General features: G+C 35.2%; 1 protein-coding gene and 1 long non-coding RNA gene across 5 annotated transcripts in view; one reads left to right on the top strand and one right to left on the bottom strand.

The window, feature by feature from the left end:
- The window catches only part of LOC106994444 (uncharacterized), a 272647-nt gene that overhangs the window by 243188 nt on the left and 16749 nt on the right, over positions 1-12710 (bottom strand). The window contains exon 3 of the long non-coding RNA XR_001441027.3: positions 8914-9072. This is a non-coding gene — a long non-coding RNA (uncharacterized LOC106994444). The remainder of the gene's footprint in view (positions 1-8913; positions 9073-12710) is intronic.
- RBBP8 (RB binding protein 8, endonuclease) overlaps positions 8916-12710 on the top strand; it is a 118495-nt gene continuing 114700 nt past the window's right edge. The window contains exons 1-2 of one of the 4 annotated variants that reach the window (XM_077974520.1): positions 9065-9297; positions 10399-10465. The gene's annotated coding sequence lies outside the window, so the exon portion shown is untranslated. Of the gene's footprint in view, positions 9298-10398; positions 10466-12710 lie in introns of all 4 variants that reach the window. The other 3 variants (XM_028837673.2, XM_077974524.1, XM_077974526.1) reach the window with 3 other exon arrangements.

Raw genomic sequence — 12710 nt, 5'->3', positions numbered from 1 at the left:
ATAGCAAAAGTAAAACTCAAAATAATTGGTAGAATATTTTAGATATTTCAAAAATATGGAACAATATCATTGTGATCAGAAATTCTACTTCAAAATATAATTATTTTATAAAAATTGCGTTTATTTAAAACCATAAAAGTTATAGTTGTTATGTTACATTTGCTTACAATTTTCCTTGAGAATAAGGATTTTGTTACCTCACCCCCAAAATTATTTAATTACAATACTGAGATATGTAAGGGTCCATCAATTATTCTGATCTTATAAATATTATTTAAAACACTTACAAATGTGAATGCAGAACACTATCTTTCACATAAAAGTTTCTTGAGAACTCTCCATATTTTACACAGAATTTTTCAGCTATATGTGACCTTATAAGCCAAACATTTCAACTCCCTCATTTTAAGCAAACTGAACATCACAATAACGATACCCAAAGTGACAGAATAGAACCATAATACAGACCTTGAGCTCCAAAGTTCTTTAGATATTTATTCTGCATTTCATTAATGGCTTTATCTAAACTTGATTTTTTTTTTTTTAAGACGGAGTTTTGCTCTTGTTGCCCAGGCTGGAGTGCAAAAGGTGCTATCTTGACTCACTGCAACCTCTACCTCCGGGGTTCAAGCAATTCTCCTGCCTCAGCCTCCCTAGTAGCTGGGATTACAGGCATGCACCACCACGCCTGGCTAATTTTGTATTGTTAGTAGAGGCAGGGTTTCACCATGTTGATCAGGCTGGTCTTGAACTCCTGATCTCAGGTAATCTGCCGGCCTCAGCCTCCCAAAGTGCTGGAATTACAGGCCTGAGCCACCATGCCCAGCTGATTTTTTTTTTTTCATTAGAAAAATTGCTTATATAAATCAGACTACAAACATGCTTTTTTTTTTTTTTTTTAAGACAGTATGTCGCTCTGTTGCCCAGGCTGGAGTACAGTGGTGCAACACAGTTCTCTGCAGCCTTGACCTTCTGGGCTCAAGCAATCCTCCTCTTCAGCCTCCCAAGTAGCTGGGACCACAGGCACAGACAACTGCTCCCAGCTTCTTTATATATTCTTGATATAAGCCCTTTATCTGATATATCATTTGCAAATATTTTCTCCCAGTCTATGGCTTATCCTTTCATTTCTTAATTATGAATTTTGAAGATCAGAAGTTCTTAACTTTGACAAAGTCAAATCTATGTATTTTGTTCTCTTTTGAATCATTCGTTTGGTGTCATATATAGTATTTGTATAACTCAAGGTTACAAAGTTTTTATCCTAAAAATTCTGAGGTTTTATATTTCATATTTAGAACCATGATCTAAGTTAACATTTGTATAATGTATGGATAGTTCTTTTTTTATGTAAATATCCAATTCTTCCAGCACTATTGTTGAAAAAACTCTTTCTCCGGAATTGTCTTTTTACCTTTGTCAAAAATGAATTGGTCATATATGTATGGATCTATTTCTGAACTCTCTATACATTCTTACTGAATTTTTATTGTCTATGCCAATACCATACCATTTTGATTACTGTGGCTTTATGATAAATCTTAAAATCATGTAGTGTAATAAGTGGTGTGCTGAAACTGGCTTGTACCCATTCACAAGAGCTGATCTTGTACATCTCTTCCATACCTTGTGTTCAGTGATGTCACATTAGTAGCTTGAAATCAGCCATGGTGTACTCACACCACAAAAGTATTTCCAGAGAGCTAGTTGTTAAACATCAGCACACCACTAGGTATAAATTCTCTAATTTATTCAAAGTTGTTCTGACTTGGCATTTCAACATAAATTTTAGAATCAACCTGTCAATTTATACAAAAATGCTAGGATGTTTACTAGGATTGCATAAAATTTATAGATCAATTTAGGAAGAAATTACATCTTTTTTTTTTTTTTCTTTACAGGGTCTCCCTCTGTTGCCCAGGCTGGAGTGCGGTGGCATGAACACAGCTCACTGCAGCCTTGACCCCCTGGGCTCAAGCGATCCCCCCACCTCAGCCTCCCAAAGTGCTGGAATTATAAGCATGAGCTACCATGCCCAGCCAAGAAATTACATCTTAAGAATAAAGAGTCCTCCAATCCATGAACCCTGTATCTCTCTCTATTTGAGTATTCTTTAATGTCCATCAGCAATATTTTATAGTTTTTAGTTACAGTTCTCACACATATTTTGAAAAATTTATACCAAAATATTTCAAAATTTTTGGTAGTACTCAATATACTATTGTAAATAGTATTGTTTTTCAGATTTTAATTTTAGGTTATTCATTGCTATTATTTATTATTGTTTTTATATATTGATCTTGTTTACTACAAGCTTGCTAAATTCAATTATTAGTTTTAGAATACTTTTTGTAGATGCTACAGAATTTTCTACACAGATACTCATGTACCTGAAAAAGACAGTTTTACTTCTTCCTTTCCAGTCTACATGGCCTTTTATTTTTTCTTGCCTTATTTGTGTCAGTCTTTCACTATCCCCATTAACCATGACGTCAGCAGTAGGTTTTTCATAGATGCCACTTGTCATAATGAGTGAATTCTCTTCCATTCCTAGTTTACAAATACCTTTTATCAGGAAAGTCTGTTAAATATTGTCCAAAAATTTTTTGCACCTATTGAAATAATCATTGGCTTCAATTTGCTAAAATTTTTAGAATTGTATAACTATTTCATAAGAAATATTAATCTATAAAATTCTTTTCTTGCAATGTCTTTGTTTAATTTTTGTATCAGAGTAATGCTGGCCTCATAAAATGAATTGGTAGTTATTTCCTCCTCTTTGATTTTCTGGAAAAGTTTGCATAAAATTGGTGTTTTTTCTTCCTGGAATGTTTGTAAGAATTCCAGTGGAACTATTTACCAGTGAAACTCTTGGCTTGGAATTCTTTATGGTTAGGTCTTTAACTACAAATTAAATTTATTTAATAAATAAAAGGCTATTTCTTCTTGGATTAGCTTTGATAGTTTGTGTGTCTCTCAAGTAATTGTGTCTATTTCATCTAAGTCAACTATACTGGCATAAAATTCATAATATTCCCTTCTTACACTTTTAATCTGTTGCATCTGTATTGATATCACTTCTTTCATTCCTAATATTGAAAATTTGTGTTTTCTCCCTCTACCCCTAATCCTATCCTGTTTCTTTTCCCCTCTGATCAGTGTGGCTAGAAGTTTATCAGTTGTATTGATTCCGTCAAAGAAGCAGCTTTTGGTTGTACTGATTTTTTCTGTCTCTGTCTTCCAGTTCATTGATTTCTACTCTACTTTTTATTATTTTCTTTCTCTTTTTTTTCTGGTTTCTTAAGGTGGAAGTTGAGGTCACTGATTTGAGATCTTTCTCTTTCCAACATAGACATTTAATGTCTATATTTTATTTAAAACACATTTAGTGTTATAAATTTCCTTGTAAGTACTGCTGTAGCAACATCCCACAATTTTAATATGTTGAATTTTCATTACCATCTAGCTCAAAATACTTTCCTATTTGATTTCATCACTGACCTATGAGTTATTTAGGAGTGTGTTGTTTAGTTTACAAATATTTGGGGAATTCCCCACACATCATTCTGTTATTGATTTCTAACTTAATGCCATTGTCATCAGAAAACATACTTTGTATTAATTGAGTCTGTTTAAATTTGAGACTTGTTTTATGACCTAGAAGATAGCCTAACTGGGGGAGGGGGGAAGGATTGCATTGGGAGTTATACCTGATGTAAATGACAAGTTGATGGGGCTGACGAGTTGATGGGTGCAGCACACCAACATGGCACAAGTATACATATGTAACAAACCTGCACGTTATGCACATGTACCCTAGAACTTAAAGTATAATAATAATAAAATAAATAAAATAAAATAAAATAAAAATAATGAAAAAAAAAAGAATATAGCCTAACTGGGTCAATGTTCCATGTGCACTTGAAAAGAACATGTGTTTTGTTGTTTTACAGTGATCTACAAATGTCAAGTACATCTAGTAGGTTGATAGTGTTAAGCCTTCTACACTTTTACTGATTTTCTGTCTACTTACCCTATCAATTATTGAAAGAGGAGTATTGGAATCTCCAGACATAATTATGGCATCTAATTATAAATTTTTCCTATACTCCTTTCAGTTCTATCAGATTTTGATTCATGTGTTTTCCATTTATATCATTAGACACATGAATGCATACAATTACATTAGGTACCCTTGATGAATTCACCCTTTTATCATTTTGAAATGACCCTTTTTATCCTTAGTAATATACTGTGATCTAAAACCTATTTTGTCTGATAGTAATGTAAGTATCTTTTGATTAGTGTTGGCATGGTATGTCTTTTTTGGTCCTTTTACCTTTAACCTATTTGTTTTTTTATGTCTAAAATATGTTTATTGCAGAAAGCATACAGTTGGGTCTTACATTTTTAACCAATCTGGCAATCTTTGTGAAATCACTAAACTCTACCTGGGTTACTGACTTCCTTTCTACTATCATATTTTTACTTTCCAATATCTCTTTTTTGTTCTCAAAAGTTCTACTTTTGGATAGCCTTTCTGTTCTTGTTTTACATAATCAGTAACTTGTCTTATTTCTTTGAACATATTAATATAGTCAATTTAAAATACTATTCTATTCTCTGCATTGACTGTTTTTTATAAGTTCATTTTACCTGTTGGTTTCTTCTCCCCTCTTTTTCATGTTACATGCTCTCTCATCAGTCATTGATTTATGTTAGGGTGATGTTAACTGATAGACTTAACATTAGGGTAGGATTTCTCAATTTTGGCCCTATTGACATTTTGAACTGAATAATTATTTTGGGGAACAGGAAGATGAGCTTCCCTGTGCACTGCAAGATGGTTAGCAGCATCCTTGGCCTCTATCCATGAAATGCCAGTAGCACACCTTTGTGTATATCTTTAGTTATTACAATCAAGTATCTCTCCAAATATTGTCAAATGTCCCCTGTGGGGGGAAATCAGTCCTAGTTTATAACCAATGCATTAGGGTGATCAGGGTCTTGAGAGTTTCTCTGAGAAATTCTCCAATTTCCTACTTTGTGAGTGAAGAATATGAACCTAGTTACTAGCATTTGGAAGCCAAGCAAATGAACAGACATGGGTATCTCACCAACCAATACACAGACTCTGACTTAATCTATCTAGTAGGCAGAATAATGGCCTCTCACAGACGTCCACACATCCTAATCCCAGGAACCTATAAGCATGTTAAGTTCCATGGCAAAAGAGAATTCAGATAGCAGGTAGAATAAAGCTTGCTAAAAAACTGACCTTAACAAAGGGAGATTATCTTGGATTATTCAGTTGGATTTAAATGTGGAAGAAGACAGGAGAGTCAGGGACAAAATGATATGATGTGAAAAAGCCATTGCTGGCTTTGAAGAAGTAAGGGAGCCATGAGCCAAGTAATGCAGGTAGCTGAAAGGAGCTGGAAAAGGCAAAAAAGCAAAATTTCTTTCTAGAGCCTCCATGAAGAAAGACAACTCTGCTGACACGTTAATTTTAACCCACCGAGACCCATTTTGGACTTCTCACCCCTGGAATTATAGGATGATAAATTTGTGTTTTTTTAAACCACTACATTTGGGGGTAATTTGTTATAGAACCAATAGGAAAATAATATAATCATTTGATTTCAGTATGGTGCTTTAGCATCCACTCTCAGCTCTGCTTAGTATTCCCAAATCTAGAACAAACCTGAGATAATCTCTTCTACCATTAATCAACCAAGTCCTACTTATCTCTGTCAAGGTCGAAGAATCCAGGCTTCCAGGTTAAGATGGGACCTATGGAGCAAACTGTTCCTTAAGCAGATTTTAACCAATCCTTCCATTCCAAGCCCACTCTACTCCCCAATACTATTTAAGGGTACCTTGTACCTCCAAATTCTGAATTTTTCCAGCATTCTGCAGTAGAGACAGACTTGCTTTTATTATGGCAAGTAGTTAGACTTCCTCTCTATTCTGCTAAGTCACCACTCATTCTCATTCCTCCTTGCAAAAATACATGGATGTCTCTTATCTGCTACCTCTCTCAATCTTTTTGATCATTAAGGGTTCATGCAGTTTTGGTTCTCTAGAGTCATTTTATTGGGATTTCAAGAACAACAGAAATAAACAAGTTCAACTGCTATGTTTAACTAGTTTTATTTTCAGCTGACATTTTATCAAGCCCTTACTGTGTATTAGATTTTCAGATAAACCTTTACATAAATTATTATTTGGATCTTGTAATAACTCTAAGAGATAGGTACTATTATTTTGCATCCCATTTTATAAATAAAACTGATGTTTGATTCAGGTGACAAAGCTAGGGTGGAACAGAACTGGGATGGAACCCACGTCTTTATAATTCGAAAGCCAATTGGCCTAGCCAATTATGCAATCTTCTTAATTTTTCAATTAACAATTCACAGGTTTTACTCTAGATCAGGGGTCAGCAAACTATGGCTCACTAGCCAAATCTGGCCTGCCACTTGTTTTGTAAAGTTTTATCAGAACACATCCATACGAATCATGTGGAAAAAAGCACACTCAAACTCAAAGTACTTTTTCTATTCTCTCACTCAACAACAAACAATTAACACAGAAGACTTCTGCGACCAAATATGTGGAGATTTTCCCCTACCAACAAGCAAGCAATGAATTCTGCAGCAAATACCAGGCAGGTATCCTCCAATTTAGTTCTGACACTATCTACCTAGAAATCAAATTCCACAAGTTGAGGGTTCAGTACCAAAAGACTGCCCCTTACTTCTGATGCCAATTGCAAGTGCTGGGTTATTTTTACCTGTGCTTTTAACTGATTGGTTATAAATTGGGGATCCCAAGACCCTTTTCCTTGGGTTTGATTAATTTGCTAGAGCAACTCACAGAACTGAGGGGAACCATTTACGTTTACCAGTTTACAGTAAAGGATATTGCCACAGGTACAGATGAAGAGAGTTATGGGGTAGGCACATGAGAAGGGGTGTTGCGCTTCCATGCCCTCTCCAATGCACCACCCTCCAGGAAGCTCCATATGTTCAGCTATCGGAAAGCTATCATGTCCTTTGGGTTTTCTTGGGACTTCATTACATAGGCATGATGAAACCATTGGCCATTAGTGATCAATTTAACCCGCAGGTTGTGGTAAAGGGCTGAAAATCCTAAGCCCCTAATCCTGCCTTGGTCTTTCTGGTGACCAGCCCCCATCCTGAAGCTACCTAAGGGTTGCCAGCTATCAGACAACTCATTAGCATCCAAAGACATCACTTTGGAGAGTAAGGATTTTAGGAGTTGTCCACTAGGAAAAAAGGTCAAAGACCAAACACATATTTCACAATATCATACCCATTTAAATGACTATTGTCTATGCCTGTTTTTGTGCTACACTGTTACAACTGAATAGTTGAGACACAGACAGTCTAGCTGACAAACTCTATTAGTCTCTGATCCTTTAAGGAAAAATCCGCTGACCCTGCTGTAGAAAATAACCTTATGACCAAGTTTTGAGTTCATGGTGTCCTCATATACTTAACACTTTTGTTACTGTTATCAAATCAAAGGCACTATTTTTATTGTTCCTTTAGCCTTTTGTTATCCTGCAGTTAGAAATCTTTGGCCATGGTTTAAAAAGAAAAGTCTCTAAACCCATCTCCCATGTGAAGTCTTCCACATACTTATAGTCATACTCACTCCCATTTCTGAGCTCCCATCTCAATTATTATAATTATAGTATTTAATGGAGTTTGATTCGTATAGTCATTACTAGTTGTGATTCCTCTGAGATCTAGCAAGTGCTTGACTCTGATAAGCATTTATTAAGTACCTTCTAAGTGTCCATCAGTGTTCTAGACACTAGAAATACAAAAATAAAAATGGCAACTTTTGGTTCATATGTATTCTTTTTAATTAAGACGTATAAAAATAGAAAAGAAACTGAGCATGGAATATGTGCTATGGTCCCTGCAACAGTTGCATCAGAATCACTAGAAGTGCTTGGGCAACATTCCTATTGAATGCTGAAGCAGAATCTGTGGCGGTTAGACCCAGGAATCTGTGCTCTTAATCAACACTTCAGATGACTCTTAAGCACAAAAGTTTCAGAAACACTATGGCAGTAGACAGGAAACGATGCTTCTAAATGTGCAAGTATTATGAGAGAGTAAGCACAAATCTCACATGATCTCTCTTAATACAAACTAATTTCTGTCAAAATGTAATGTTTTGCTGCTCATTTCTTCTTTCCAAAAGTTTACTCGACATGCTTAATCGGGAACTTTGAAGTTGCTCTCATCTTTACTAATTTTACTCACACTGTGAACCCTGTACCTAGCACAGTTCTTAAAACATAGTTGATATAAATACTCTGTGTTGAACCGTTGAATATTCAGAGCAAAACCTCTCTAAGTTGTCCCTAGTATGTAGAAGTAGGAGTTTTTCCAATTTTAGACTGGAATGGTATGAGAATCATTTGAGAACAAGGAAGATAACACACCCAGGCAAATGTTTGGTCAACCTACACCTTGTTTCTCTCCTTCTAGAAATACTTCCTTCTAGCTCTCAAGCCCACTACCCTGTGAGGAATATCAATCTCTCTCCTCAAGGTTAAGCTGGATTAAGCAAAGCCAAGCAGACTAGTGGAAAAGGTCAGGCATTATAGGATTCATCTTCATCATAGGTAATCTATTTCTAGAGGCTGTAGTCAGCAGAATGCCCCAGAATACATGTTTAAAAGGATTACCTACCTCTGAAGATAACAGACCACTTGCTTATATATGTCTACCATGAGAGTCTTATAACAATGCACTCTTGCTATACCTGACACAGATCTACCCCTCCCACTAGAACTCTGAATTATTTTGCTGGAGGCTACAACATTCTGAGTAGTTTGTTGGGAGTTCACGGGAGGTGGGGATAACTCACCCAGTACAAGCTTAGCAGAGCTGAGCCGCTGCAGCATGTTGGGCTAGCCTTTGATACAGACTGGTTGGACAGGTTCTGGATCTACGGAAGAACCGGTTTTACTGGCCTGTTGTGCCAACATATTCTGGTTTGATTCCATGTTCCACAGACAGTAGAAACCTGCCCAGCCAGTTAAATGAAAGGCATATTAGGTTATCCATTGCACACAGTATATAGCTTAGATGCAGCAGAACTCTTCCACATAGCAGTAGTGTCTAGCAAACCAGTGTGGTCCAGAGGTGGTGTTCACTGATTTAATGTTTAAGTTCATAGCTTCAGGGAAAGTGAGCAGTGAAACAATTTCTGCTTTTCACCAAGAGCAGAGGTTTCTAAATAAATTGAAGGGTAAGTATATTTTTTAAATTTCTCAGTTTTCTATGCATTTTGGAAAGTTAAGAAATGATGTTTAAAAAGATAATCGATTTTTAACATAGTAATAGCTGCATTATACCTTTTCTGTAAAGCTAGATATTGCTTTATAACACTTGCATTATGTTCATTGATTTGTTTGCATAAAGTTTATTTGGTATATAATATTCTCTTACTATGCTTTTTTGTAAGTTGTGCATGGCTATAGTAATTTTAAAAGCTAGACTGAATAATTTTGCCAAATAAATTTCAAATATTAATGATTTATATTAAGCCATCTACTTCTTTCATAATGTAACTATTATGTTTTATAGGCTGTTGCTATATGGTAACAATTTTATATGGTAAATCTAATTGTGGATAAATAATAATTGCCTTTTTAAGGCCAAAAAAAGTATTGGCCTGCTGGTGATCCTAAGTACATGCATTAGAACAATTCACAGCAAAAATTGAGGAGTGTGAAAAACAAAGATTGTGGAATCTGGTAACTGATTAACTATTGGAGCTCAAAAGCACTTGCTGAGCTGAATAGAAAGGAATGAAGACAGGTTTTGTCATGCCTATTAGGTCTGAAAAAATTTTTAGGTTAAAGAATACTTGGATCTTCCTTCCATTTATATTAAAAATCTTCCTTTTATCTCTCTCTTTACTTAATCCAATTACTTTATTTTAGTAGTTTGTATCATGTAAAATGAAAGTTACCAATCCCTTTAGATTTATGTTGGCATACCATCCTACCCCTCTATTTACTGATATTAGATTGAATCGAAGCACATGTCTTCTGGGGCATTTAATTTAACATAACAGCTGACATACGATTTTATCTGGGAATTTAAAAAAAATTTTTAACGTATTTATACTGAACGCTTTCCTGTCATCTTAATAGGACTTTGCTTTGAACTGAGCAAGGCTGATGCATCCTTTTCATTGTCCCTAGGGTTCCCACTTTGTCATTATGTTCAAACTCAAAGGCTATAATATTATTTTCTAACTCAAAGGCTGTAACATTAGTTTCCTTAGAATGTTGACAGAATAAAAGTGTAAATAAACGTTCAGATGAGATTTCATTTTTTGCAGGGAAAACCCTTGGATGCTTCATAGTCCTACTTCTAGGCAGTTCTGCATAGAATTTCTGGTAATCCAGGTAAACTGCTGAAAAGCTATGTAATGTTGTATCTGCAAAAGCAATGTGCTGATTCAGCAAACCAATATTAATTTTATTCAGCACAAATTGTATTTTGACAAGTTTTTGGTAATATGGATCAAAACTTTCAATTGGCTGAATTTTTCTGAATTTACTACATGAAACCTAGTTTTCAGGTAATATATATACCAATAGAGCACATTGTTAGTATTTCTGGTGAATATATTGTATGTGGTAATTTAAAAAATTTAAACCACACTGTGTTTAAAACATAGGGCTTACTGTTTAAAGATAAATTTAATTTGGGATTCTAATTTATTTATTGAGCATCATTTATGTTTATAGTTTTGAAGAAAGCTATTTAGGAACTAGATATACATTTTACATAAAATCCATGGGTAAAATTTCAAGCTTAACTCTGTATTTTGGAAGAGGATTGCACAGTTTTCATTTAATGGAATTTTCATTTTCAAATGTAGGTAAGTCCTAGTAAATATTACTTTTATATATTTTCCATAAATTGAGTCATTTAAAATATTGATACATTGTGATATTTTTGCTAAAACCCAGGACATATAAATTTGTCAATCAAATTAGGAGTGTGTATTTTATACAGACCAACATATCTCAGCGCCTAGTCAAAAAGTGTTCCACTCATTTAAAATTTTTTTACTCTTTTAGTTGAGGATGCATTTCTTCTTATTCCCAGTCACACAATTTCACATAACTCTTTTTGTCAACAATGCTAGCTTTCTTAACAACTGCAACTTCTTTCCCTTCTGAATATCTTCATGTGTTTTCCACTAAAAGCACTTAGAATTATGACATTTTTTACCTAAGAGGGACATTTAAAGAATAACCAATGAATCTGACACCTCATTTTTGAGTTAAGAAATGAAAAGCCCCAAAATATAGCTAAATCACTATTATATAATCTAAGGGTCGATTTGGAGCCAGAACATCCAGGTTTCCTGACAACCAGCAAGACCAGTAATTTTTTCACTACCCTACATTGACTCTTCTGAATACTACATGAAATCTAATCTAAAAAGGTAAAATTATGTTGTATAGTGTGTTAATGAATCTTTGGTGAACTAAGAAATCATTGGTTTTTGTATTTTAATCTGTATCATTATTGCCCCAAGCATTTTTAGGACAATGGCTAAATATATATGGGATTACCATTGATAATGAACGTGACTACCACTTCAAACCCTAATCTCTTTTTTTTTTTTTTTTTTTTTTTTTGAGACGGAGTCTTGCTCTGTGCCCCAGGCTGGAGTGCAGTGGCGCGATCTCGGCTCACTGCAAGCTCCGCCTCCCGGGTTCCCGCCATTCTCCTGCCTCCGCCTCCCGAGTAGCTGGGACTACAGGCGCCCGCCACCTCGCCCGGCTAATTTTCTTGTATTTTTAGTAGAGACGGGGTTTCACCGTGTTAGCCAGGATGGTCTCGATCTCCTGACCTCGTGATCCGCCCGTCTCGGCCTCCCAAAGTGCTGGGATTACAGGCTTGAGCCACCGCGCCCGGCCCAAACCCTAATCTCTTAATGCCATCATACAATTTTGTTTCAAACTGATGAAGGCCTCACATTCTTTCATACTTGCCCACCTTGTGGATCCTACTCTCATTTTCTGACTTAATATTGCTTTAAGCTGTCTCTACTGTCTATTTTCTTAGTATGCATGTATTTTTGTATTATTTTAGTCATTCTTATATGCTTATAATCTAGGATTTGTCTAAGTTAATATAGTATTCCTAAAGTTTGGTTAGAACTGACAGGAAAATTACGTTATGAAGACAGAAATTGCAGGACTTAAAAGCCCATCTTAGAGGTGATAGAAGCCGTTATTTAAGGGGTAAGCTTTGCACACAAGTGCTCAAAAAATGTTTTAAACATTTTTAATTTGAGGAATTCCTAGGAAATGTGATTACAGAAAGTTGGAGAACCAAAGGCCCAAAATTTCAATTCTGATTCCTGGTACTAAATGTTAATTCTACTAATTACCTTATCTTTTCACAGGTAAAATCCTACCTGGGAAATGCTTCTAAATTTGGTCATTTTAGTTCAGTCCAAGTGGACTCAGAAAAATAATCACTTTCATTTGTTCTTAACTTTACAAGAGAAAAGGCAGTATACTGAAAAGCATGTGAGCTTTTGAGCCAAATTGACATGGATCTGAATAACTCTGCTACAAATTATGTTCCCCTTGGAAATTATTTAACTCTCTGAGTTAGCTTTTCTCC

Source organism: Macaca mulatta, chromosome 18 (genome assembly GCF_049350105.2).
Source record: "Macaca mulatta isolate MMU2019108-1 chromosome 18, T2T-MMU8v2.0, whole genome shotgun sequence".
NCBI lineage: Eukaryota > Metazoa > Chordata > Mammalia > Primates > Cercopithecidae > Macaca > Macaca mulatta.
The sequence above is the reverse complement of the archived record's forward strand: the minus strand, read 5'-3'. Positions and strand labels throughout refer to the sequence as shown.